This window comes from Podarcis bocagei (genome assembly GCF_964188305.1).
Source record: "Podarcis bocagei genome assembly, chromosome: 7".
Taxonomy (NCBI): Eukaryota; Metazoa; Chordata; class Lepidosauria; order Squamata; family Lacertidae; genus Podarcis; species Podarcis bocagei.
Window position 1 is genome coordinate 28,946,868 of NC_138132.1, and position 21,771 is coordinate 28,968,638.

Genomic DNA, 21,771 nt, shown 5'->3' on the forward strand with positions numbered 1-21,771 from the left:
AGGATTAGCTGTGGGAGGAGCTTATCAGAGCTAGCAGGGCAGCAGTTGAAGAAGGAGCAAAAAGGGTTTTCTTGTGTGTGTGTGTTTCTTTGTGGCTGATTAGCTGTTCTCCCTGTGCAAAGGTCAGAGGGGGCAGGGTTTCTGTTGAGGCAGGTGATTAGCTGTGGGAGGAGCTTAAGCAGAGGCTTGACAACCATATGTCAGGAGTGCTCTGATGGTGTTTCCTGCTTGGCAGGGGGTTTGACTCGATGGCCCTTGTGGTCTCTTCCAACTCTATGATTCTATGATTCCCCACATCACAGCCCTTGAGGTTCCCGCCAAACCTCAGTTCAGAATGAACCAATCGTAGCAGGCGGAGGAGCCAGAGAGCGGACCAAGAAGGGGTAGTCTTCACTCTGGTCTGCGCTTTGTGTATGTAAGGGAGTGGAGCCTACTTGGGAGCCCACAGTCAGTTCCAGAGCTTCACCCTCCCTTTGTTTATGCTCTTTATTGCAGGTTAACCTCTTTACAGGTATGTGGGCGTTGCTACGGTCTTTCGGTGGTTGCTGTTAAAGGACCAGGAAGGAATTTCCCCTGCATTGGCAGGTTTCGCCTTCTTCATAGCAAAATGTCACAACTTTGGTGGTTTTAGGCCTTGGGCAGAATCCTTTAGTCTATCTTCCCTAAATGGGGGGGCGTTTTGAAGTGGTGACACACGCCCCCCCCCCCCACGGCGATCCCATGGTTCCCCGTTAAAGGGGCTGTGTTGAAGGGAGTCACAGGCCATATGCTGAAAAGTTGTCAGTGCACTCCCTTGTGTTGCGGCAAAATGGGGGCAGGCTCTCTTCTTAAACATACGTCTTCCAGAGCCAGCCCACTCCCCAGACAGATCTGTTAACCCTGATGTGCCTCAGATCCTCGGCTGGGGACTGGGAGGGATAAACGCCCAATGCCTAAGCCAAGGTCTTCCTACATCTGAAAGTTTAAATAAAGTTGTAGCTCTTTTTAACCCCATAACACGTTGTCATGCACCATTCATTTCACCTGGGTGGCTCCTTCTCCGCCTGGCCACGCAATAAACCTGATATGCAATGAGGGTTGAATAATTTTTGATTGCAACTGTGTATTGCAACTGTATAATGGCACAAATTCATGGTCACCTGATTAACAACATGTTAGTCAACTGATTAGTTCATTGATACTTAGGTAGTTCAGTAAATCAAATAGTGTAGTGGTAGATTCTGAAGTGCAGGAGCACATCATGTTAGCCTCCATAGTCACCCCTCTGCCCCAATAAGGAAAGTCTGAAAGGGAGGCAACCTTTGGGAAGCCCATAAGAACCTGAGTACAGCAGCACTCTCCCCACTTGTGAATCTCAGCAACTGGAATTCAGAGACATGCTGCGTCGAGCAGTAGAGAAAGGCATAGCCATCGTGGATATTTTCATATGCTGCTTTTATATATTATATTTTGATATAGTTGCTGTATTATTGTTTATCTGTTTGTAAGGTGCCCTGAAAAGTTTATTGAAAGGCAGAATATAAATTCTTTAAAAGGAAGGAAGGAATGTACTAATTTCCACTGTTTTAATATTGTTTTATCACATTGGATTTTGTCTTAAAATGTTGCCAGTTGCTCTAGGTTTGGTTGATGAAAAGTAGTATGTGAATGATATCCCACAAAAGGTTCTACCACAGGTAAATCTGTTTTGGCTTTCAGGTGCCACAAGCCTCTTTGTTCTTTTGGCTGCTGCAGAGCACTGTGGCTACCCTTCTGAAATTCGCACTGATTTGGATCTGTTTTTTTCTCCTCCTCTTGCAAATCTAGGTCACTTGCCTGGTAACCCCTGAGCCTGTGGTCTTGAGGTGAAGTCTTCAGAACCCAAAGCCTCAACTGAGAGAGCATGGATGGAACCAGACTCTTTGAAGCCTGCATGTTGCTGGTTGGGGTGACTGGTGCATAACACCAATGCAACCAGTTGGTGCACTTGGGGAAAAGCACTGTGGGTAGGAGAGCGTGGAGTGGGGCTGGGCCTGCGGTGTGTGTTTCCTGAGATGAACAAAGATTGATGCAAAGTGCATGCAAGCACATGGTGACAAGTGATGACTGCTCAGCTCTGGGAGGTATAAAGGCCAGTGCTGGCAAAGCGCATTTTAAAAAGAAGCTAGTTCTGGTTCTAGTTCTTCCTGTCCAAAAATGAATTAGTTTCGGTTAGTTTGTTTGGCAAACTGAGAGTTTGTTTCAAGTCCATCCAAATGAACTTTATAGTCCATAAGAACATCTTTGCCCTCTCACCTGCACCTCAAAAAAATAATAATCAGCATTCAGAATGCTATAAGCTGCTGTGCTGAGCTGTAGGATGCATAAGTAAACCAGGGGCCACACACAAGGAATAGGATGTCCCTAGTTCTAGGATTCCTCTGGTGTGATTCCTCAGCTGGTGTAGGCTTGGAACAGGTGTGGGTCGCCTGCCTCATTAAGCCCAGGTGCTGCAATCAACAGGCAAAGTACAAAAGGGAAGCAGAGCTGAGGTGTTTTGTCTGCTCAGCTGCCCACAATGATGGATCTTGACTAAGATGCTCCTAGACTTCCATAGGACTGTGCTTTGGGTTTGACTCTGGACTTCAGACTTGGCTACTTGGATTGACCCTGGACCGTGTTTCCTGTTCCTTGGACTTTACTTGCATGGACTGATCCATGGTCTTTGAACTTTAGACTTGACATACTGACTTGCTGCCAGGTAGGCCAGGGACTCAGGACAGGGGGTGGTGGTTTTTCTCGCCCCCCCCCCATGCTTTCTAATAATGTGACAGCAGAACTGCATCTCTCATTGTTCCCTGCACCGCATCACACTCTTAGCAAGTGGTGCATCCTGATGGAGAGAGGGAGGGGGGAATCTTTCCACTCTGCTTCCCCTGTGCCTTCATTACTGCTCTAACGAACAAGTTAAGGAATGGGAAGTGGGAGTGTTTCTGGTTGGTGGTCATGTATGTGGGGAAATCTGATGGAGAGTGGGGAAGCTGGAACTTCTTCTCCAGCTTAGATCAAAATCTGAGCTGGAGGAGAATTTGGGGGCTTGTAAAGCTTTCCTGGTTATGAGGGGGTCTTCAATTAAGCGTGGTGAAACCTGAGGCTTTGGAGACAAATGTGCCCTTCCACGCCTCTACATCTGGTCCTCAGGGCTCTCCCTGGGCCTTGCCCCCTTCACTGGCCATGGCCTTCTTCAGCCATGCTCCACATCCTCCTCATGTGGCTTTACCTGGCTGAAACGTAATAACGCCTCTTCCTTGCCTATGTGGCAGATGGATCAATGTGTGCTGGGTGGGTATAGAAACTTCTGGATTTTGTGTGGCAGGTATTCAGCATGCTATACAAAAGTATGAGTCACATCTATCTGCTGTTCTGTCCATGTTGGCCCCTTGTCACCCACTTCGCCTCCGGCTTAGCCCACCACAGATTTGGGGCCCCCATAAGGTTGCTTAAGAGGGAAAGCAGCCAGGAGATTGGTGGTAGGATGATGACAAGTGAACAGAGGGAGAAGCCACAAATTTGCATGCTCTCTGACATTAAAACTGTGGGCAAGGGTGAGGGCTGAACTGAAATCTTTCTACCTGATGTGCTAGATTACTATTTGTAGGGGTTTTTTGTTTGTTTGTTTATGTAGGGGATCAGTAAAAAATAATTCTACATTTGTGTGGTAGAGCCCAATCTGCCATCTCAGGACTCTTTTGCCACATTCTGCTGCATATAAAGATGCAACAGGGAGGCTGTAATAGCATGGGAAGAGGAAAAATACAGTATTTCAGTAAGATTTCTTACTCAAAAGTTGCTCGGTTTTTCAATATGTTGCAATTTCTAAAAGGGGGATTTGGGCCTCTTACAAAGGCCTTCTCCCCCTGACTTTGTCTCTCAGCTAGCATCCTGTCTCGCAGCCTGGGTGCTGTGACATTTCTCTGAGGTAACAGGTGCACAAAAACCACTCTGAGGGCCATCAAAAAACCGATGACTTCCCTCCTTGTATAGACTTCTCCTTTCTGAGGCAGAAAAAGAAGATGTGGTGTCTTTGAGAAGCTGGCCTTGCGTGCTGGGGCCAAACCCTCACTCTGTCTGGCTGCGGCTGTTATCTCCGCTTTTTAAATTTTTTTATTCCTTTTTAAAAAAACACCGGAAACTGTTTTTGTCATGTCTGTGTTGACACAATAAACATTAAGATTCATTCTTTTGGGCTTGGGGTGTGAATGCACGGAATTTCCCAAGGCAACCATGCAAGTTGTTAGAGTAGACAGTCCTTTCATGAAGGCCCATCTGAAACAACATTGATGCCTGTGGAGGAGAATCCAAAATGGTGTCCCATCTTATGCTAATTAGCATGGGGGCACGATCCATGGGAAACACATGGCTTCTCCCAGATAATCTTTGAAACTGTAGCTTATCCCTTACAGAGCTACAATTCTGAGCACTCTTAAGTACCTGCAGTTCCCAGGATTCCTTGGGGGAAGCCATATGCTTTGAGTGAATGGTGTAGATTGGCCTGTTACTCCTGCTTGACTTCAGCTGAACTCCATCAACACAGTTTTCACTTCATGGTGTTTAACAGACTATTTGGGGAAAGTGTTGACCACACAGCCACAAACAGGTTTGGGGCTGGGTTGAAGTTCTGCCAGATTGAGATTCAGCCGTAAGAGCCCTGCCTTGCAAAAATGTGTATATCAGGCAAAATTGCATCTAAAATATGTAAAGATAGGAGACAGTTGCTTAAAAATGTTGATGAATTTTCACGAGGACTTTTTTTAAAAAAAGCACACTGATATAAAAATGTGGAGAACTGAAGGTTGCAAAAATGAGAAACTGAAATTGACATATTTGCCCATCTCTAAGGGGAAACTGGCCAACACCTGTCCCGTCTATGGTTGTACTTGTGGAGTACTGACTGCTGTTAGGAGGCACACCATGCCCCAAATTTCAGGAGAAACTGATAGCAATGGGAAGCCACCTTATACCAAGTCGAACCATTGGTCCATATTGTGCAATATAGTCTGCACTGAATGGCAGCAGCTTTCCAGGGTTAGAATCTCTCCCAGCCCTACCTGGAGATGTCAGGAATTAAACATGAGACCTTCTGCATGCAAAGCAGATGTTCTACCACTGAGCTATGGCTTTTTCCTTTGCCAGACTTTTGTTTCCCTTGGGCCCAGCAAATGGTTGGTTTTCCCCGCGAAATGCCTGACATTGTTATTCCAAGGTAGCTTTAGCAATCTCAGCTGGGCTAGAGGGTACAGGTGATGATCTGAAGCTGCCTCATACTGAATCAGCCCATTGTTAGCCCGTCTAGTTCAGGAGGGTGCCCACTGATGCAGTGCCATACAAGAGGAAATGTATCACCACAAAAGAGGACACAGATGTGTACAAAATGTTGCACATGCCAATTTAGAAACTTAACAACTAAAAAGAAGTACAAGCCATTTCACTGTAGTTGGGAAGACTGTGACCTACAGGTGACCTTTGTGTGCCTACTCATTCTGCTGGCCAGGTGCTGTTGTGGGTGGGCAACCTCAAGACCCCTTGTGTTCTCCTTTCCAATGGTTCTTTATTTTTAATCCAGACGTGGCTTGTAGAGGAGGAGTAGGGAACCTCTGGCTTACCTGTCCCTCAGAACTGCTGAACTACAGCTCCTGGACACTGGCAATACTTGCTGGAGCTGCTGGGAGCTTTTGTTCAACATCTGGAGGGCCTAAGGTTCCCTACCCCTGGCTTATGTGACAATTCCACCCATCCTTCCCAGGCTGAACAGATGAAACACTACAGGATAGAATGTGTCTGCTTCTGACAAAGTGCCACTGAGTCTTTTGGTCTGATGCTACTGAAGGGAAAATACTGTGTCTCTAAATCTAACCCTTCCCCTCATTATGCTCTATATGGGTGACACCAGTTCTAAAGCTCCAGATGTTTGTAGGTGCAACTCCCATCCTTGAACACTGGCCATGCTTGCTGGGGCTGATGAGAGCTCATTCAAGGTCACAGGTTCCCCACTGCTGCTTTGTTTGAAGGCATCCTTTATTTGAAGGTCTGTCCAGCTCTGGGGTAAAGTGTGAGAAGAGGACGGGTCTTCAAGTTGCCCATCCAGTTAGCACATGGACAGAAGATCAAGCAGACACACTGCTTACCTGGATGTGGACTTGTTTATCCTCACTAAGTTTGGATGCATCATATTTCTGTTTAAATGATAGTTGTCAATATATGTGCCTCTGTACATATAAATGAGTGTGTGCAATTTTTCAGGCAAATTGGTGTCCTCTTTCGTCTTTTTGGTGATGTTCACATTTTGAGTGATGAATAAGTGGCCACCCTGCTTGCAGCTGGCTATGCCTAGCACAGCTGCATTAATTCTTGCTACAACTCTACTGTATGTTCACTTGTGGAACAGATGGATGCAGCTGGTTGAGTGGGTGGGGAGCAGAAACTAAGTATGTTCAAAAGAGGAAGACTCATGGCTCAGTGGTCGAGCACCTGCTCTGCATGCAGAAGGCCTCAGGTTCAGTTCCTGGCATCTTCCTTGATCTTGGGAGGTGATAGAGACCTGCCAGAGACCCTAGAGAGCTGCTGGCAGTCAGAGTAGATAGCACTGGGCCAGATGGGCCAGTGATATGGTTCAACCCAAGGCAACCTCATATGTGTCAAGAGCATAAGAGCCTGCTGGATTGGATCAGTTCAATGCCTCATCTAGTCTAGCACCCTGTTCTCACAGTGTCCTACCAGATACCCATGGAAAACCCACAAGCAGGGCCTTTTGAAGAGCAAAGGTATTCACAGGGATAGAACCTAGAAGAGTTGGTGGCATGCAAATTGAGAATTAGGGATGGACAAATCTGGCAATTTCAGTTTTTCTATTTCTCATTTTTCCAGTCTTCAGTTCTCCACATTTCTACATCAGCTTGTGAATTTTCTTTTTTTTTTAAAAAAAAAAGTCTGAAGATTCAGCAGCATTTCAGTGATAATTTCTCCTATTATGTACATGCTTGTATGCAATTTTGCCAAGACACACTTTTGCAAAACACCCTCTAATGTAATTCAGCTTTCTATGTTAATTTCACAAATATATGCATTTTAATGCACACTTTACCCCATCACATGCATTTTTGTACAAGTGGCTGCATTGCAAAATTTGGAGAGATGTAAATTTCAGAGAGTGGCTGCATTTTGGTTCTCATGTTGTTTTGGAAAGTGTGAATTAAATGAATTTCTCCCCCATCCCTCTGGAGAATCTTATACTCCCTTAATCTTTTTGGCTGTTCCATGCAACATGAAGAGGGCATTGCTACTACGACAGGATTATTTAAAAGTCTTTGGGACTAATCCAGTGAGCATGTTTGGGGAGCCATCTCACTCTGGTGCCCACTATTTAATAGAGATGGAGCCTATGGGTGGGTGGAAGCCACAGCTGTAGGACAAATCTAACCTCAGATTTGTAGGGGTGGGCAGTGAAGGCTCAGTGGTGGTTTGGGATGGATGAATCAATTTATTTCTGGTCTGCATTAATTTGTAAATTCCATCTTGTTTCCACAAATAATCTGTGACTTTTAAAAAGCACACCACATGAGCATTCTTTTTTAAAACAAGTATTTAAATATGTATTTACTTTTTAATAAAAACATCTCTTAAGCAGCTTACATAAATTGTATAAAATACTTGTTAAAAAATAGCCACAAAAACAGATTTTAAAAACGGACATAATAAAATTATAAAAATATAGATAAAACCAAACATTTAAAAAACTATGCACATAATAAAAATTACACATCTGAGTATCACAAAATATTATTGAAATGTGTATTTTATCTCGTGCACACATTTCTAAATGTATTTTACCCTATAATGCATACTTTAATACATTTTAGTACGTGGTTTGAGTCAAAAATTGTATCACAACATTCAAAGAAGTGTGAACTCTGAAGGATATTTACTTGCTGATCAAGTGAAATTAACTTCCATTCCTATTGATGGTGGTAACGCACTCTCTGCATGTGCTGAGACCCCACTGAGTTTGTTTTTGCATATGTTTCCAGACTGTCCCTTTTCATGGAAATGGGTTCCAGAGCTGCGCCCTGCTGAAGAGCCCTAGTTCGAAGCCCTGTCAATTTCTGCCAAAGCTTGCTTCTTCCTCATTCAGAAGCAGGACTTCTTGAGGAGTTCGTTCTCTTTCGTTCACATGAACTGAGCTAGTCTGTATCTCCCAGACAAATGTGCAGACAGGATCCTTCAGATTTCATACTTCTCCAAATTTTGCAGTGCAGTTCTCAGCTCCACAAACACACCAAAATGCACACCATGTGCATTTTAGGATAAAATAAGTTTATAAACTGGAATTTTGTGAGAAAAATATGCATTCTAAAAGTGAAGTTCTTTAAAAAATAAAATTGCAGATTACTGCAGCAAGGGGATGGAACAGACATGAATAAACACATTTGAGGAGGAAGTCGCGTCAGTTGCTGGCAGCCTTGGTGGCGTCCCATTTTCAGCCTGGCTGGATGAAGCCATGGGGAGGCCAGAAGCTGATTGCCGTAGTGACAGCTAGACTGGGTGCACACCTCAGAACTCACTGCAGTTCAATAAATAGTGGCTGTTGTGGGAGGGGGCACGAGAGCTGAGTAGCACATTTTGGTGCAGCTGGAGGGGAGAAGACCTTCCAGGATGAGGCAATGGCAGAGAAAACCTGTGCCCCAATGGACACACCAGCACGTGCAATTAAGGGGAAATGTGGTTTACATGGGAGGTCTGTGAGTCGGGGATGGGGGACAAAAAAGGCAGGAGAACCTGTGATGAGAAGTGTAAATAAAGTCGGGGTGGCTTGCTTGGTCAGATGGAACAACAACAGCTTCCCAGCAGCAGAGTCACTGCTGCTTACTGGAAAGGAGAGAGATGAGGCAGCAGTGAGACTGATGCTTTGCTGATGCACCACCAGAGGTGATCCATTGCTCCCGCCAATGCATCTGCACAGCCTGAGCCTCGCAGCTGCCTCTCCCTTCCCCATCTCAATGGGTCAAAGCAGTTCTGCTGCTGGGATGCTACTGCGGCAACTCTACCCCACCACCAGACCTGCACTAATTCTCTGGGGAATTGGGGACCCACCAGGTGGACCCTGGAGGAAGGATCTCTTCTGGGGCTTCCTGGCAGCTGGAGTTGGGGGGGGGGAGTGCAGATCCAAGGAAATGGGATTCAGACAACATGCAAGACTGGAAGATTCATGCTGTGTCTTCAAAGTCAAGTGTTTGGATGGCTCTTCTTCCTCCCCACCCCCGTGCATCTCCCCAATTCCTAATTCAGAGTGTGACTCACTCGCCAGCTACAAAAGACACAACACTCTCAGTTCTCAAGAAACCACACGTCTGCATAAGTTTCCCACGGTCGGTACTTTAAATAGAAGCTGCTGGAGGACATGGTCGGTGCCTTTGCTCACTCTCTTGACAGTCACACAGCTCTCCCTCCCTGCTCCTCTTCCCTTCTTTCCACGTGTCCCTTTAGGCTAGTAAGTTATCAAAACCAATGGTCACATTTGATCTGAAAGGGATGGGAGAAGTATGAAGTCTAGAGTTTTGTTTTTGTTCTTTTTATACCTCTAGGGACAGGATCTGAGGTAGGAAGGTCCAATGACCAAAGCCTATAAAGTCAGCCTCTTTAGCCTGTAGGCTGGCTCCTGCTGTTTGAGGTGGCCAAGCCTCTTTACTACTTTATCTGTCCCCCTAGAACAAGCATCCCCAACCTGCGGCCCTCCAGATGTTTTGGCCTACAACTCCCATGATCCCTAGCTAACAGGACCAGTGGTCAGGGATGATGGGAATTGTAGTCCAAAACATCGGGGGGGGGGTGTGTCGAAGGTTGGGCATGTCTGCCCTAGAAGATCCTTTCTGCTTGGTTTTTCTTGAACAGTTGGGTATTACCAGAAGCTTTGCTAGACCTGATCTGGTAGGTTAGTCCAGAACCTTGCAAGAGCTACACACACACACACACACACACACACACACACACACACACGTATATATAGATATGTTATTTATTCGGTTTTTCAAATTAAAATTTTACAATCACATATTAACATACAAAATAAAATCAAGATTCCAATGATTCCTGGTCTTCACTCCTCCCCTTTGTGCGTCCTATTGTTAATCATTTCCTCCTGCATCTTTTATGATAATCCAAATCTTTTACATCCCCATTATATCCAGAATTCATCATTCGACTACAAGTGTCATTCCAGTCCTACTAACAATTTTAGCTGTTTACAATGGTTTTTTAAAGATAAATTACAATTTTCCTCCCATTCCTTATTAAAATTTTAGTCTTCCTGATTTCTGATTCTTCCGGTCACTTTAGCCATTTCAGCATAAGCCACCAATTTAGCTCTTCTGCAAGTTAGTAAAGTCAGCTGCAAACTGAACATACCATTAAAATGTTAATATTTTAACACATAATAGAGCCTAATGGAGCAGAATCAAGCATGTGTATACTCTATATTTTTGTTTATAATGAGTATCCAAAAATACTGCACCAAGGTTATCCAAGTTGTGAAATTCTGTTAAAGTGAACATGAATTCTGTGCCCTGTGTACATTATAAAAGACAGGGAGTTTTCCCCAGCCCTATCTGGAGTTTACAGGGATTGAACTTGGGACTTTCTGCCTTGCAATGCGGGTGCTCTATCACTGACCTTTGCCAGTTCCCCAGGATAGTTTCTGCTCTGTTGCCTACCTTGAGTCTTCAGGATGAGGTGGGATACAAAACTAAGCTACAGGCAGACCATGGGCCAAACTAGAATGAACTACAAGTGGTTTTTCACTGAGGAATTTTGTTCTGAAAATCATACCCACCTCCCATTACTATAGCCAGGTAGAATGTGAGTTTGGATACAGCAGGGGGACCAAACAAACATATAGTAATAATGATGTTGGAAGTGAAAGGGTTAAGAGCCTATGAAATCACCCAAATTTTCAGAAGCAAACTGCAGCCGCCATAAAAAAGTGGGGAGAATCCACCCCGAGCTTCATGTGATTATCTTTTGGGACTTTTAAAGAATTTTATTGCCATATCTCAATTTGCTAATCTGTTTCCTGCAGACTCTAACAATGTGTTTGGATGAGAGAGAGAGAGAGAGAGAGAGAGAGAGAGAGAGAGAGAGAGAAATGCCATGTCATTGACTTGAGATTTTACTTTTATTTCATATTTTTTTTAAGGGAGGTGGCATCTTAATGTCTTGTTGCTTTTGATGTGTCTTGAGTCTGAGGCATGTGGCAAGAACAGGACCGCTTTTGGGGTTCCAGCTTTGCTGTGCCACGTAACCCCAGTTGTGTGTTTGGGTTGGCTGTGATCATGCACAGGCGAGCAAAATGCACTCTGTGTGTGTTTGAAGGCACATTTCTCTTAATAGTGAGGCAACCTATTCCAGGGGCTCTCAGCCACGGGCTTAGTTCTGAGTCCCCAGTGAGTCCAGGCCTGAATTAAAGCCCATCTACTGCTGGGGAAAAGCAGGTGCAATCTTAACTCCCCTACGTTGTGGTGGTGATTTGTCTCTGTGGTTTCTTTGCAGAGTTGATCCTTGCAGATAAGCCACAGCTCTTTGGCGTAAATGCAGACCCCCCCCCCAGCTTCCTCCTGCCTCTCCAGCCCAACCACCTTCTCTAGGTTTCAGCAACTTTGCAAGTCACTCAAGAAGAGAATAGTAGTGAGAAGTTCCGGTTTCCAGTCACAGAGATGAACGATGACGCAAGTGCCCAGGTTCTGAGCACAGAAAAGTAAAATAAAGCAGAGAAGAGCGTGCGACAAGAACCCTTTAATTTCCCAGTGTTTTACGCCTGTTTCCAGTAATCAGACGCAGCCCCTGCAGGCAGCCAGCTCACAGCTCATATTTTGTCAGAGTTGTAAAGTAGTGTGGTCAAGCCATTGTTGTGGCATATATGTATTTATCCACATACTTCTCCTTATCCACTTTCTCCATAGATAATATTACAGTGGTACCTCGGGTTAAGAACTTAATTCCTTCCAGAGGTCCATTCTTAACCTGAAACTGTTCTTAACCTGAAGCACCACTTTAGCTAATGGGGCCTCCTGCTGCTGTCGCGCTGCCAGAGCATGATTTCTGTTCTCATCCTGAAGCAAAGTTCTTAACCTGAGGTACTATTTCTGGGTTAGCAGAGCCTGTAACCTGAAGCATCTGTAACCTGAAGCATCTGTAACCTGAGGTACCACTGTATATGTCTCCATTACATCCCCCTTACTCTCCTTTTTTCTAAACTGAAAGACCCCAAATGCTGCAGTCTCTCCTCATGTTGGAGTTGTTCCAATCCTTGGATCATTTTGGTCACCCTTTTGTGCTCCTTTGCAATATCCCTTTTGAGGTGAGGAGATTGGAACTGTCCACAGCATTCCAAGGTGTGGTCTCACCCTAGGTATGTGTAACAGCATTCTGATGGTGGTGTTTTTATTTTCAAATCCAGTGTCGGAAGTAGTTATACCCCTGAATACCAGCCACTGGGCATCATGAGTGGGAGAGTGCTGCTGTGTGCAGGTCCTGCCGGTGGGAGTCTCAAAGGCATCTGGTAGGCCTCTGAGGGAAAGAGGATGCAGAACTAGATAGGGCCTAGGTTTGATCCAGCAGGGCTCTCTTTATTTATGTAATCAGTAGGATGCGCCTTGACAGGGAGATTTGGAATTTGAAGTCTGCTTTAAGCTTTTCCCCACTTGGGTTTTAAATAATTTTAATTACCTCCAGAGGTATAGAGAACAGATGGATGGACAGACAGACAAACCACTTCCAAAAATGTATAGTAGATTTATGAAGCATAGTTTTGACTCAACTCATTATTTTATTAATATTTTGGTCCCAGAAACCACTGAGAACTTCTTTCAGATTCTCTGTATCCTTTCAGTTGCTCCAAAATATCTTCAGATTTATTCTGGTTATTTAACAGTAAAACTGGTAATTGTCGGGGAAAGGAAGGATTACAGATTAACATTATGCACCAAGGCAGCTATGAATTTTATTATACTTTTATCCCATCTTTCCTCCCAGGAGTTCAAGGTTGTGTACATTGTGGCCCCATCCATTTTATCCTGACAGCAGTCCAGTGAGGTAGATTAGGCTGAAAGATACTAACTGGTAACCCAATGTCCCCTAGGCAGCTTTGCGGCTGAGTGAAGATTTGAATGTGTCCCACCCCCCACCCCATCCCCCAGTTCTACTAATTTCACAAACTCCTGATCAGGGGGCTCTTATCCAGCAAATCCTTGCTTTTAAGATTTGAGATCCATATACTTTCAAATGTATATTTGCATCATAACAACAATGGTTAGAGAAGGTAGGTAGGTAGGTAGGAAGGTTCATTCTTAGGGGGCTGAATTCTGTGCCAGATAGGGATGCATGAATCAATCATCTTCAGTTCCTCTCACTTTCTCATATTTCAGATCTTAAGTTCAGATCCACATTTTTGCATCAGTTTGCATTTAAAAACAACAACCCTTCATGAAAATTACTCAGCATTTTAGTGTTCATTTCTAGTAATATGAACATTTTGGTTTGATATTTTGCCTAATATACATACTTTTGCAAGTAATTTTTCCTAATATAACACACTATTGCTTGTTGCCTTCACTAATGTATGTCTTAGTGCACACTTGCTGCTAACATATGCATTTTTGTACACATTATTTGGCTGGAGAACTTGATTGCAAAATTCAGAGGTGCAAATTTTGACGGATGGCTGTGTTTCGGGTCACGTATTGTTTCAGGAAATGTGAACTAGCTGCATCCACCTTTGAATGTGAACTGAATGCAACTTTCTCCCTCATCCTTAATGCCAGATACCACATTCTTTTGCTGCGTTTGTGTGGAGTCACAGTATACACGCAGGCGACCTTGCATATGCTGGAATAGGGTACGTTCCCTTAAATACAGGGTGTGCCTTCAAGTGGGGCATCTGGCAACCTTACTCATAACTGAATCAAGTCATCAGACAAAACAGGCCACTTGACTCTTGTTGGCGTGGCAGTTCCAAATGAAACCACATATGGAAACTGGGCGCTTAGTCTGAGGAAATGCACAAATCTAATTTAAAAGTATTTATTAAATGCAGTAGCATGGAATTTCCCAGGCGCTTCCCCCCTCCCCCTGCAGCTCCTTTACAGCAGTACATCATCAGCTTGTTTCTTTCAGCTACTGTATGCTTATTAAATAATAGTTCGCTCCCGTCTGGTAGAATTTACTGGGGATGCAAGGGAAATTACATTGCCAGATCAGAGTGTCGCTTTTAAAGTTAAAACCAAAGAGCTGCGCTGCCAGCCAGTTCTAATTCTGGGCTAGTTCCTTCCTTCCTTCAGGCTGAAATATTACAACACTTTCCTGAAAGCCAGGCCACATCTGCACCACACAGTTAAAACCCCAAGGAATCCTGGGAATGGTAGTTGGTTAATGCTGCTAAGAGTTGCTAGGGGAGCCCTATTCCCCTCACAGAGCTACACGTCTCCGAGTGGTTTAACAATAAATCCCTCTTGCAAAGGAACTTTGGAATTGTAGCTTTGTGAGGGGAATAGGGATCGCCTAACAACGTCCAGCACCATTAACAAGCTATAGCTCTCAGGATTCTTTGGGTGAAGCCATGACTGTTAAACTGGCATGATACTTCTTTAAATGTGTAGTGTAGGTATGGCCTAAGTCCCACAGTGAGATGTCATAGTAAGTATACATTGGTTTGAACTTTGCCTGGTCCAAATACTCAAAGGGCCTTCCAAGTGCAGTAATACATTTTTTTTAAAGCAATTATTAAATTGTGGAGAAATGCAACAAAACCCAACAAAACCACCAAAAGGAGCTGTGTTCTGCTGCAGGTACAACAGCAAGGTCTTGTGGCCCTTTGAATACGTAGCAACAAGTTCATTTTGAGGTTGATTCCAGTCATTGAAAGCTCATGCAATAATAAAATACAGTCTTTTCAATGCCACAAGACTTTGAGGTGCTTTAAAATTATATTCAGAGAGCAGTTTCATGAAATGCTTCTTCCAGTTTAAAACCTGACATTAATATATTATTAAGGCATAGGAAGTTTATCTTTAAAAGGTTTCATATCTATTTCACTGCCTCCAAAAAGGAACTAATTCAGTTTCAGTTCAATTCCCAATTAATTAATGTGATTCTCAGCTTTTTTGTGTGTGTGTTTTTAGAATTTTGCAAGCTGCTCTGCTAAAGTATAAAATATACCCAAGGAGACTTAAGAAGGCATTAGCACACACACATTGTAATGCGAACAATTGTTTCATTTAATTTTTCCATCCATTATGATCTATAAGCTTAAAGAGCAGCATCACTTTTCAGATAGATAAAATGGTAAATGCAGTGGCCACAATCAAACACAGAAGTGCAATGAAACTGTGTATATGTGTGTGTGTTTGAATTAAAATTAAAACTGAATTTAAATAAAAATTGCCAAAGGCCTCACCACAAAAAGAACTTCATTCATGTTCAGTTCACCCAGAAATTAGAGAAACTACTTTAAGGTGCAATTCAGAGATTTTTTAATTCAGTGAATTAGTTACTCGGAACCATCTTACTTCAAGCAATTATTATCATCATTACCGCCACCACACCAACTTCTGTTCCTCAATCAAAGCACAGCTTGGAATTTCTACAGTCCTACTGATGTGGGTGGGGGCCATTTATTTATAATGGTGGTGGTGGAGAATCCATCTCTGCCTGGCCAGGGGGTGGGGAGGTTTGTTGGAATAGCAGACATTCTTCCAACCACTTCAAAGTAAATACAACATCAGCCCACCTTTGTTCTCTCAACATGTGTCTTTAAATTAATCTCTCTCCTAGAAACAAGGAAGATCAATCAGACTCAAACACCTTATTCATTCCTCCACGTAAACAAGTCTAGCACTTGATCATGGCAGGGATGTGGGGGAGACATAGGCTGATGGCTTGCCTTAAGACTACTGTCAAAGAAACAAAACTGGAGTGAATAAGACCTGCTATTTATTAACGGCTCTCTATGAAAGATGCTGATTGTTCTTCAGGGTATGTATTCTCATCAGTTGTTTTGTCACTTGATCTGCTACACAAACTCCTGCCACGTCCAACTTCATCATTTGATACCCCTATCATTCATCCAATATCAGAAGCAGTGTGTCTCTGAATACCAGTTGCTGGCGGAGAGTGGAAGTGGTGAGAATATTGCTGCATTTATGTCCCAGTTGCAGGCTTCCCACAGACATCTGGTTCGCCACTGTGAGAACAGGATGCTGGACCAGATGAGCCTTTGGTCTGATCCAGCAGGGCTCGTCTTGTGTTGAAAGAGTGAGAGTCATAAGTTTTTCCAGGGCCATGCTCAAGGGTCTTGACATTATGCTGGGCATCAGTGTATTGAGCCTGTTGCTTTAGTATTACAGTGATACCTTGGGTTAAGAACTTAATTCGTTCTGGAGGTCTGTTCTTGATCTGAAACTGTTCTTAAGCTGAGGTACCGCTTTAGCTAATGGGGCCTCCCGCTGCCACCACGCTGCCACCATGCAATTACTGTTCTCATCCTGAAGCAAATTTCTTAACCTGAGGTACTATTTCTGGGTTAGCAGAGTCTGTAACCTGAAGTGTCTCTAACCTGAAGCATCTGTAACCTGAGGTACCACTGTATATAAAATCTTTTAGTGTTTTAAATGGGTTGATAATTATATTTAACTGTGTTTCTGTTTGTTTGTTTCATGGTGAGTAAAACAATTTTCAATTTGCAGAAAGGGGGGAATGGGGGGCAAATACAGTTCAGTTCACATTTAAAGGCGAGCCTACCTAATTCACTCTTTCCAAAACAATACGCAAACCGAAATGCAGCCACCCTTCAAAATTTGCCCATCTGCGAACTTTGCAATGCAGTTCACCAGCTAAGTAGTGTGTACAAAAATTCATATAGCAGGGTACAGTGTTACCAGTTTTATACTGGTAAAAAGTACATGCAAAAAGGAGGTTTTTTAAAAAAAAAATTACAAATTGACATGGAAATGTGGAGAACTGAACTTAAGCTTGGACAAATGAGGCAAGAGGGAGGAAAGGGAAGTCACATTAAATGCAACCCCAACGCAATTCCCACCAGCCTCAATTGGTTTGGCCAGTGGTCAGGGGTGATGGGAGTTGTAGTCTTAAAAACATTAGGAGGTTATCACCGTGGAGCAACGATGCTTACAAAAGAATGTCTGAAACCATACAGCAGCCTTCACCTGTCAGGTGCCACCCAGATGTTTTGGACTATAACTCCCATCAGCTTCAGCCAACCCAGCTGGAAGGAACCAGACTGGTGAAGGCTGCCATACAATTTTGCTGCAAAGGCGGCCCCTTTGCTAAGTGGAAACTTCCGGAATACATCCATGCAACAATGGACAGTGTTTTATGGCTCTGTGTTCACAATGTAACTTGGATTTTCAAAGGGGAAACGGAACAGCTGCTGCTTTCTTGAACCCAAGCAAGATTCTCCTTTCATTCTGCCCTCCTGTACAGCAGGTCAGCTCAATTGCTTGGACCTATTGATCTCCTGTTTTCATAAAAACATCTGCCTCTGAACGAAAATGATGCTGTTAGTGCAATAAACCATTGCCCTCTTCACCGGTCTTTACAGATTTACACAACGCAAATCCCAAATGGAACCACTTTATTGTCAGATGAAGCAGCTGATTTTTATTTTTATTTTAATCCCAAAATCTTTGGTGTATTTCGAGATATCTAAAGTCTGATTCAAACATGCAATAGTAGCACACTATGTGGCTTTTCAGCATTCTTCCTCATTGTATAATTTTAGTTATTTTTTTAAGGTGGGGATTATTTGAACATGTACTCGCCTACCTGTACTCAGAATTTTAAAGAAATATATCATAATGTGACTTTGGGATCACAACAGCAACTGGTCAGGCTGATCCTCAGCATTTCTAATGTTGAAAAAGTTGGACTATGATTTCATTGGTATTGGATAATCTAACAATAGTTAGAACCCTGCATACTCCACACAGTGTGTGTGTGTGTGTGTGTGTGTGTGTGTGTGTGTGTGTGTGTATCCTGAGGCCAAATTTTGCACTGAGAAAAGCTGTGTTTCACAACCTGCATAAGACTATAAGATCCCTGCTTGATGAGGCCCCTGGCCCATTGAGCCCAGCATCCTGTTCTCAGTTTTATATTGAACAGATTTGCATGACCCATCGTATTTGACATAATTTATCATGTAACATTTTAAGATTGTCATTAATTTTTCTTATTAATTTGTTTAATAAAGTGCAAAACTGGTGAGTATATATTACCAGGCAGAAAGCTATGTACTGTATATTTGCAGTTGTGTAATATTATTATTTATCATTTGTACCCCACCCATCTGACTGGTTTGTTGGACCAGATGGGCCACTCGCCTGATCCAACAGGCTCTTCTTTTGTTCTTATGTGATATCTGAAGTATTCAAATGTTCAAGTTATGCAAACATTGTATGGCGATGCAAAAATGGCTGATAATTTTAAAAGTAAATTGAGTAGCCTTGGCTCCCCTGGAACTCCAGACCCTGATCAAACATGTCAATTTCTCAACCCCCCCCCCCCCCGCTAAGGATACTCCGCACAGACCACACAGCTGCTCTCCACTAATGTTTCTAATTAAAAAAGGAAATATAACACTTTCTGTATTAATAATTTCTAGTTTTGAGGATTTTCTTTCCCTCTGTTAAGGCTTCTAAATGCCATGGAATTTGATTCTAAGTAGGAAAAGCATGTATGTATGCACACACAAGGAAAATGCACTGGTATGTTGTAGGGGCACGTGTTTTGAACACAAATTATAATCATCAGAGATGGCTGGTGCCCTTTGGGACTAGTGGCGTGGAAGGCAGGGAGACCAACTGTAAGCGGAGCCAGGAGCCAATGACAGGCAACTAATTCTAGCTTTGTCCCTCTTTTCCTCCCTGCTAAGTTCTACAAGGACAAAACTGAGACTGAGGAGGGAGGTAGTAGGCAACCAGGGCCATCTCCAAGTTTGTGGCCATTGCTGCTTCTTGTAGGAGCAAATTGCGCAGTTTAAAGATGCACCCTGTAAAAAAGTAATTTTGTTTGTCTGGAATCTTCCAACGTTCAGATTCATTTGAAGTTCGCAACTTCTGGTGTTATGAGAGAGGGAGTGATAAGGGCTGATAAGAGTTGGAGTCTAACAACATTTGGAGGGCCACAAGTCCCCTGCTCCTTCTGTGAAGAAAGGAGCATCTCACATAGGGGTGGGGTCAGTGGTGAAGAGCAAAGTTACCCTGCACAGCTCTGTAACCCCTCTCATGTGCTCTTTCAATGCATGGGGGTCAGCTTCACTCCCCTATTATTATCCTCAGTATATAAAAAGAGCAGCTCCCTGTGGGATCAATTCCATCTGCTGGTGCCTTTGTCTCTTTCCTCCTCCTCCTCCTCCTCCCCCCCTTTGGACAAGAGGAGCCTTTCCAGGCAAACTAGAGGTCTGTGGACAGGAGCTGTAGCTCAATAGCAGAGCACATTATTTGAAATGCAAAAGGTGCCTAGTTTAGTCTCTGGCATCTCCACACACAGCTGGGAAAAGCCTCCTGTCTGCTATTCTAGAGGGCTGCTGTCAGTGTCAACAGTACTGAGTACAGACTAGCCCTGCACAGGCCTCACATCTGAAGTCTCCTCGGATGAGAAGCAAGGAGAGCTGGACCTTCAGCAGATCTCAACATTGCCTGTGATTTTAAGGAGCCATGAGACATGAAGGTCCCTGTCCCTGGATTAGAAGTCTCCACACCAGCTGCCTGAATTCTAGGACCAGGTGGCTAAACCTTTTCATCCAGAGGACCACCATATTACACCACTGTATGACAGTATAGTTGGGTGGGGTCAGAATGAAATGGGGCCAAAGTGTGCAGGACCACACTCTTATGCACACATATATGCTCACATGAGGTATATGCCACATATTATCACTGAATCATGCACACACTTCTCTCTCTCTCTCTCTCTCTCTCTTTCTCTCTCTCTCTCTCTCTCTCACACACACACACACACACACACACACACACACCCTAGGATAAAAATCTTCCCTGAATAACTTATTTTAAGCAGATCTTTTTAAAACTGCATTTGTATCCCACCTTTCTTTCATACACAATTCCTCACGTTCCATTTTAATTCCACAACAACCTGTGAGGTAAGCTAGGCCCGAGGGTCACCCGCTGAGATTCATGGCTCTTTCTATCTTTAGGCCTCTTTCTCTTGCTCTATCTGGCCTCCATATGCTAACTCTTTCCAAAGCATTTTCACTGGAGTGGTTGTATGTGTTTGCCAGTAAACAGGATTTTTGCGTGTTGCTTTTATTTTTTTCGGCAAAATTTGAAGAAGAAAAAAGTCTATTGCCGAGGGTAATATGATTGTTTTCCCGAAACCAAAAAAAATGTGCTGCTTGTTTTATGAGGCTCTGAGACAGGAAAAACATTGGCTCTTATTTTCTTGCCCGTTCTTTTGGAAAATTGCAATTGCATACTTTGCTGCAAAGGGGGTTGTAGGAAACTATATTTGCATAATTTCCTCCCCTTTTCTCTGGCTGATATTTATATAGGAGTGGAATCATGTTCTGGGGCTTCTAATAACTGGCTTTCATCCCTTCCCTCCCTCCACCAGCACTGCTGCACACTAAGTTCCAGGCAACCCAATCTGCATTTCAGAAAATGGGATATGGGTTGGATGTTAATAGTTTCCTGACACTGTTGGCTTTGCTATGGGTATATGTGTGTGGCGGTTGAAGTGTGGTGGTCGAGATGCACAATGTCTAACACTGCAGATCACAAAGACGCCACATCTCAGGGGTCTGTCTGCATGCTTCTCCTATTAATGTAGTTTCCCTCTTGAAAGAGACAGCAGCCCCATTGGAAACTTTTCGCCAGATCTGATAATTGGATTTAACCACAGAGAAAGCCTTGTGGGACAGACCACTCTCGCCACCCAAACTGCAGCACATTCCAAAACCCCATAGAGCGGCCAAGAAGAGATTCCCAATTGCTTTTGCACTAACTGGCATATTTATTTCTGCCTTGCCATGGTTTCTTGCAGAAGCAAATTAGTCCTGGTTTCTTCCCCCCACCAATATTTCTCCTCCTAACCATGCAAAATGCTTGATGTCCAGCCCCATCCCATAACTCTTTCTGGTTTGTTTGCTTGCAGGGACTCTAACAGGGAGGAAAGAAGGACTTTAGCAGCGAGGGATGAAACACCCTAGATGTTCTGTTCATACACACAAAGAGCAGCAGAAACACTTGGGAGTAAGCACTTCATCTGCTTATTGTTTAATTGGTTTGTTTTCAGAAGCACAGGGCCTGAAGTGCCAGTCACTGTGGAGCGTGAATAGCCTTGAAGATCAAGCCCCTGTCTTGGTCAGAGGATGAAACCACCCACCATTCCAACTGGGAAACTTGCATGACAACAACCCAAAATCCTTTGGGCACTAGGAGTCAGGTGATATAAATATTACAGAGCTATTGTCTTCCCTCAATCTGGAAGTCTTGTTTCTATGGGAGATCATCTGTGCAGGAACCTTGTCAACTCCCACTGGTTAAGAATGTGAAGGCTTGTAATGCTCGTCTTCATTCCAGGGTGGACATTGTGGCTCCACAAGTTCCAATCTGCCTTAGTCTGTAGCTTGAGCTGGAGAAGAATTCATTACCCTCACCTCCCCATTTACCTGGCCTGGTGTTCACTATGGCAGCAATGATAGGGTGACTGGCTGGGGGTCTCCCTCGACCCCTA

At 43.7% G+C, this 21,771-nt stretch overlaps 1 protein-coding gene and 2 long non-coding RNA genes across 5 annotated transcripts in view; 2 read left to right on the forward strand and 1 right to left on the reverse strand.

Annotated features, from left to right (window-relative positions):
• The window catches only part of LOC308592555, a 61,916-nt gene extending 57,721 nt beyond the window's left edge, over positions 1-4,195 (forward strand). The window contains exon 4 of the long non-coding RNA XR_014010544.1: positions 1,807-4,195. This is a non-coding gene — a long non-coding RNA (uncharacterized lncRNA). The remainder of the gene's footprint in view (positions 1-1,806) is intronic.
• LOC308592560 overlaps positions 1-21,771 on the reverse strand; it is a 259,350-nt gene that overhangs the window by 211,781 nt on the left and 25,798 nt on the right. The gene's annotated exons all lie outside the window — the stretch shown is intronic.
• Positions 21,331-21,771, forward strand: part of RUNX3 (RUNX family transcription factor 3) — a 155,147-nt gene continuing 154,706 nt past the window's right edge. For all 3 annotated transcript variants that reach the window (XM_081204088.1, XM_081204087.1, XM_081204089.1), the window contains exon 1: positions 21,331-21,480. The gene's annotated coding sequence lies outside the window, so the exon portion shown is untranslated. The remainder of the gene's footprint in view (positions 21,481-21,771) is intronic.